The sequence below is a fragment of the Zootoca vivipara genome, chromosome 5 (assembly GCF_965207765.1).
Source record: "Zootoca vivipara chromosome 5, rZooViv2.hap1.1, whole genome shotgun sequence".
NCBI classification, from domain to species: Eukaryota; Metazoa; Chordata; class Lepidosauria; order Squamata; family Lacertidae; genus Zootoca; species Zootoca vivipara.
In genome coordinates, this window is record NC_142588.1 from 93,628,913 (window position 1) to 93,635,340 (window position 6,428).

General features: G+C 44.0%; 1 long non-coding RNA gene across 1 annotated transcript in view; it reads left to right on the forward strand.

Moving 5' to 3' along the window:
* The window catches only part of LOC148685798 (uncharacterized), a 126,481-nt gene that overhangs the window by 35,581 nt on the left and 84,472 nt on the right, over positions 1 to 6,428 (forward strand). The window lies entirely within an intron of this gene.

Genomic DNA, 6,428 nt, shown 5'->3' on the forward strand with positions numbered 1-6,428 from the left:
CTGCTCAGATTGGAAGGCTTACAAGAGCTCAAGCGGCTCCCTCTTGTGGGAATGTTCAGGAATGTGGATGAGGAGATATTGTTTAATATATCCTATCCCCGCTTGCGCTAGCAAGCACAAAACTTTAGCAGAGTAAAACATTCCCCTTTTGCAAAATACACAGCAGAAGAACGTTTGCGCAGGCTTGATTTAAGCCACTAAAATAAAGTGTATTTTCCTGGTATTTCCCCTTTTTCCCTCTTAAAAGAAAAGACACAACACAATGCTCTTAAAAGTATAAAAGATGTTTACTTACAAGCATCTCGAGGTACAGCACACTCAAGAGGTAGACTTGCTTAGTTAAAAGGTAATATATACATTGTGAAGTTCACTTATAAGAAGTGAGACTCCATCTCATCTCTCTCTCTAGGCTGGAGGCCTTGAGGGAGAGACTCACTAAGATGTGTGTAGTCCAAGAGGTCTGGTCCAAGAGAGGGGAAATGGCTGTTTCCTTCAGGATTTATCTGCCACTTCCTCAACTCATTTGCATGTGAAGGAAGAGGAAACTACGCTTAGTCATATCCTCCTCCTCAGTCCTCCAAGTGGACTATCTAGGGATTGTTGTGACTTGACTGCACTTAACCCTTTGCATCCCACAAACCCCTTCTCAGGCAATTCACAACATACACAAAAACATACATAAATAACTTTAATCAACCACCCAAGAGTCCCAGCTTGCCACGAAGATCCTGGAACTTCTCTCTTGGCAGGGGCTTTGTTAGGACATCTGCAGTCATCTGGTCAGTGTTGCAGTAACACATTTCAACAAGTCCATCCTCGATCACCTGGCGTATGTAGTGGTACCTGACCCCAATGTGTTTGGTGCGTGCAAGGAACTTTTCACTTTGTGTCAGCTTCATACTGCTCTGATTGTCCTCCATCAAGCTGACAGGTCCCGTTCTTGGCACGCCAAAGTCCTTCAGGAGCTGATCCAGCCAGGGGATCTCTCTGCAAGCTTCCGAAGCCGCAATGTACTCAGATTCTGTGGACGATAAAGCTACACATTTCTGTTTATAGCTGCCCCATGCAATAGCTCCGTCCCCATACATAAAAACATAGCCACTTGTGGATTTATAATCCTTATTGTCCCCAGCCCAATCCGCATCAGTGTACCCAAGCAGTTTAGGGTCTCTGACAGCTGGCAGTTTTAATTTACAGTCCATGGTTCCCTTTAGATAACGAACAACCCTCTTAACTCCAGCCCAATCATGCTCAGTGGGACAACTTACTTTCCTACTTAGGATCCCCACTGCACTTGCCAGGTCAGGTCTGCATGTGGTAACCAAATACAAAAGTTTGCCAATCGCTGACCTGTATTGCGTGTTGTTTGGCAGCAACTTCGAACCTTGTTGATTCTTCAAGAAGTCTGTGGCCATCGGTGTCGCAACTGGGTGTGCGTCCTGCATCTGCATGCTTTCAATCAGTTCAGTTATCTTTTGCCTTTGGCTGAGTAAGAACGATCCATCCTCTTCTCTCTCAACTTGAATTCCCAAGTAGTATTTCACTTTTCCAAGTTCCTTGACCTCTACTTCCCTGTTGAGGTGTTTGACTATGTCTTTATAGTCTTTCTCATTTGACGTAGAAATTAAAAGGTCGTCAACAAAGGCTAAAATGTACGAAAACTGTCCATTCCTTTGTTTGGTGTACAAGCACTTATCAGCAGTCCCTTGCTTGTACCCAAGCTGCACCAGCATCTCATGGAGTTTCTGGTTCCAAGCCCTCGCTGCTTGCTTCAAACCATAAAGTCCTTTCTGCAGCTTGCACACTAGATGTGCCTCATTTGGTTTAATGAAACCTTTGGGCTGCTTCATATAAATCTGCTCAGAAATTTCGCCGTGAAGAAAGGCTGTCGCAATGTCAATATGGTAAACTGACATTTGCTTAGATGCTGCAATACTTAAAAGTAGTCTGACACTGCTGTATCGAACTGTCGGTGCAAACACTTGATCGTAATCCTCTCCATACTTCTGGGAAAAACCTTGTGCCACAAGCCTAGCTTTGTAGCGTTGCACCTCCCCTTCTGAACCCTTTTTAACCTTGAACACCCATTTACTTCCAATTGCTTCCTTACCAGGAGGTAGTTCTGTGAGTGTCCAGGTCCTGTTCCGATGAAGTGCATCTATCTCCTCCTGAGCAGCTTTCCTCCAGAGACTGGCTTCATCTGGTGGCATCCTCTCTATCTCTTCCCATTTGGAAGGTTCCTGTGGAGACGCCGACCTTGTAAGGTAGGACAGCCGTAATGGTGGAACACCTCTGTTGGTTCTGGATGAGCGTCTGACCTCTGGTCTTTCGACCGCATCAGCTTCCTCATCCTCCTCCAGCAGTGGCATATCCCCATACAGCTGCTCGTCATCATCTTCGTCTCTGGTGCTGCCAGGGGCCTGGACCTCCACGTCTTCTCGGGTGTCACCTATAGGGGGTGCTACGACACTAGAAGTTGGATTAGTACTTTGTATTGGTTCAAAAGGAAAAATCACAAATTCCTCATCCTGTGGCTCCTTGGAACAATCAATGGCAGTGTCCTTTGTATCAACTTTGCCTTGCTCATCGAAGTAAATTACATGCTGCGAACTTGTCTTGCCAGTTTGCGGATCCAAGACTCTATATCCTTTTCCTCCAGAAGCGTACCCAACTAGGATCCCTGCCTTCGCTCTGGAATCAAGTTTGTGTCTGTGCTCCTTGGGCACATGATAGTAGCACAAACTTCCAAATACACGTATATGTGACAAATTTGGGGCTTTTCCATGCCAAAGTTCAAATGGTGTGCGCTCTGCGCCTTTTGTGGGCAGTCTGTTCTGAAGATAGACTGAGCAACGAGCCGCTTCACCCCACAGCCTGTGTGACAAGTTAGCTTCCTTTAGCATGCACCTTGTCATTTCCAAAATGGATCTAAATTTCCTCTCTGCAATTGAGTTTTGTTGGGGTGTGTAGGCAACTGTGGTCACGTGTGATATGCCTTCTCTAGCCATGACGGCCTGCATCTCATGTGAACAAAATTCCCCACCATTATCGGACATTAAAATGGAAGGGGCTCGCTGGAACTTGTTCTTGACCATGTTAAGATAGTCCCTGAACAATTCCACTGTCTCACTCTTCTCCTTGATAAAGTAGGCTACGCAGAATCTCGAGAAATCGTCCAAAAATATCAAAATATATTTATTACCTCCTAGAGAAGACACATTCATTGGTCCACATAGATCTGTATGGACAATGTCCAATACTTTAGTGCTTCTCTTCTCTGCACAACGTGGGAAAGAAGGTTTAGTTGCTTTCTCACTAACACAAGTTATACATTTTGATGTTGGTGTATTTGTGTTGCTTTGCTTTACCTGCAGACCTCTCACAAGATCACCTTTCTGTAGTTCCAGAATAACGTTGGTGTCTCTGTGTCCAAGTCTCTTGTGCCAGAGTTCCAGACTTCCTTCGTCCTTTTGACTTGGTTGCGCCACCTTTGCAGACTGGTTCTGCTGGTTCTCTGAAACATTAAGCTCATATACACCATCCTTTAGTGTGCCTTGAACATAAACTTCATCATGCTTAGTCACAATACATTGTCCTTTTTCAAATGTAATTTTAAAACCTTTCCTGTCCAAACTGGACACGCTGAGTAAGTTGCAATTAAGCTTTGGTGCAAACTTAACTTCAGTTATCTTAGTATTAATTGTTTCATGATCTACGTTGAATTTCAAATTCACAGTTCCTGAACCAATTGCCTTTACAATGTTGCCATCAGCAATCTCAATTTCAGAGGTTTCATCCCCATTAATCTCATTAAAATACTCCTTTTCATAACAGAAATGAGAACTCGCTCCACTGTCAAGAATCCACTTATTGCGCTTATTTTCACAATCCTGGACAGCTAAACTCCTCTCCTGCATCAACATGGTTTGCTCATGACTCCCCTTCTTAACACCTTGTGGTTTTGAGGGGTGGGATTCAACTTTATCCCCATTTTGACTCTTGCAGTTCCTTGCTATGTGGTTTTTCCCATTGCATTTAAAACAAATTATTTCTCTAGATGTCTGTCTGGACTTTCCAAAATGCTTGGATGCATAGCTGCTATCCTTCCTCCTTGGATTCCTTTCTTGAGAATCAAGGCTATCTCTGCATTCCTCTCTTAAATGGTTGATAAGCTCATTAAAAGTTAAATCCTTTGTGTGATCCATTATACTTTTAAATGGAGCAAACGTAGGTCCCAATGATGCAAGCATAAACGTTACTTTAGTCACATCATCAAAGGCTCTGGGAGTAAGGGCAATTCTTTGAACAATCTCAGAAAAATTCTTAAAATGCTCTGTAAACTCTTCTCTAGAATTCATCTTCAACTTGAGTAACTTATCCAACAATTATCTATAGGAACTCTCTGTAGATTGTGCATAAATGCGTTCAATGTCCTCTAGGATCTTAGATGCATCATCTTCAAAATTTATCATTGATAGATGCTCATTCCTCAAACTGCTCAAAATTATGTGCTTGGCTTCATCATTTTTAATACTCCAAGCTTCTATCTTAGCTAAAGCTTCTGCATCGGTTCCTGTAGGCTTTTCTTCCTTAATGGCCTGCAGAACACGCCTAGCAGCAAGATAAACTAAAACGCGCTGCTTCCACTGCACAAAATTATTGTCATCCAGCAGCATAAAACTTGGTCTTGCCTCACTATCAAAACTGGAGCTTGCCATCTTAAAACTTCAAAAATTTCCAAAATTCAAAAATCTTTCAAAAATCAAATTCAAAATCTCAAAAATATCTTCACTACCTCTGAGCTTTCTCAGTGCTGTAAACTCTGAGGGAGGGGAGGGGTAGTTAATCCCCCAAGCACACTGCAGAACAAAGAGACCATGTGCTCAACCAGGAAATCCTAACTGGAAAAATCCTACAGAGTTCAAAATCACAATCCAAATCAATCCTTCAAAAATACACAAAATACGCAACTCTGGGCCGCAATAACCCTATGTGGGAATGTTCAGGAATGTGGATGAGGAGATATTGTTTAATATATCCTATCCCCGCTTGCGCTAGCAAGCACAAAACTTTAGCAGAGTAAAACATTCCCCTTTTGCAAAATACACAGCAGAAGAACGTTTGCGCAGGCTTGATTTAAGCCACTAAAATAAAGTGTATTTTCCTGGTATTTCCCCTTTTTCCCTCTTAAAAGAAAAGACACAACACAATGCTCTTAAAAGTATAAAAGATGTTTACTTACAAGCATCTCGAGGTACAGCACACTCAAGAGGTAGACTTGCTTAGTTAAAAGGTAATATATACATTGTGAAGTTCACTTATAAGAAGTGAGACTCCATCTCATCTCTCTCTCTAGGCTGGAGGCCTTGAGGGAGAGACTCACTAAGATGTGTGTAGTCCAAGAGGTCTGGTCCAAGAGAGGGGAAATGGCTGTTTCCTTCAGGATTTATCTGCCACTTCCTCAACTCATTTGCATGTGAAGGAAGAGGAAACTACGCTTAGTCATATCCTCCTCCTCAGTCCTCCAAGTGGACTATCTAGGGATTGTTGTGACTTGACTGCACTTAACCCTTTGCATCCCACACCTCTGAGGATTCCCTTTCCCTTCTGGGCGGCTGTGTCGCCGGCGGGATACCTGCCTTCCTCGCTCGGCTGCTGCCTGTTTCATCACTTTATAACCATTTAATTTTTTGTGTCTGGGGGGGCAGCTGCCCCCCCCGCCCCATGCTGGGTATGCCCATGAGCAGGAGCGCCTCTTTCCCCATTTCCGACACTCACAGCAAAATAAAACGCCATTCCGATGGCTGTCTCTTTTCGGTCTTGGCGACGTATATATTTTTGGGCCTCTTTGAATATTCTTTTATAGTTCTTTTTCGAAGATGCCGCCAAATTCCTGTAACATCAAAATAAGAGACAAAGGACCTGGAGCTGCTCAGATTGGAAGGCTTACAAGAGCTCAAGCGGCTCCCTCTGAAGATTCCCTTTCCCTTCTGGGCGGCTGTGTCGCCAGCGGAATACCTGCCTTCCTCGCTCGGCTGCTGCCTGTTTCATCACTTTATAACCATTTAATTTTTTGTGTCTGGGGGGGCAGCTGCCCCCCCCGCCCCATGCTTGGTATGCCCATGAGCAGGAGCGCCTCTTTCCCCGTTTCCGACACTCACAGCAAAATAAAACGCCATTCCGATGGCTGTCTCTTTTCGGTCTTGGCGACGTATATATTTTTGGGCCTCTTTGAATATTCTTTTATAGTTCTTTTTCGAAGATGCCGCCAAATTCCTGTAACATCAAAATAAGAGACAAAGGACCTGGAGCTGCTCAGATTGGAAGGCTTACAAGAGCTCAAGCGGCTCCCTCTGAAGATTCCCTTTCCCTTCTGGGCGGCTGTGTCGCCAGCGGAATACCTGCCTTCCTCGCTCGGCTGCTGCCTG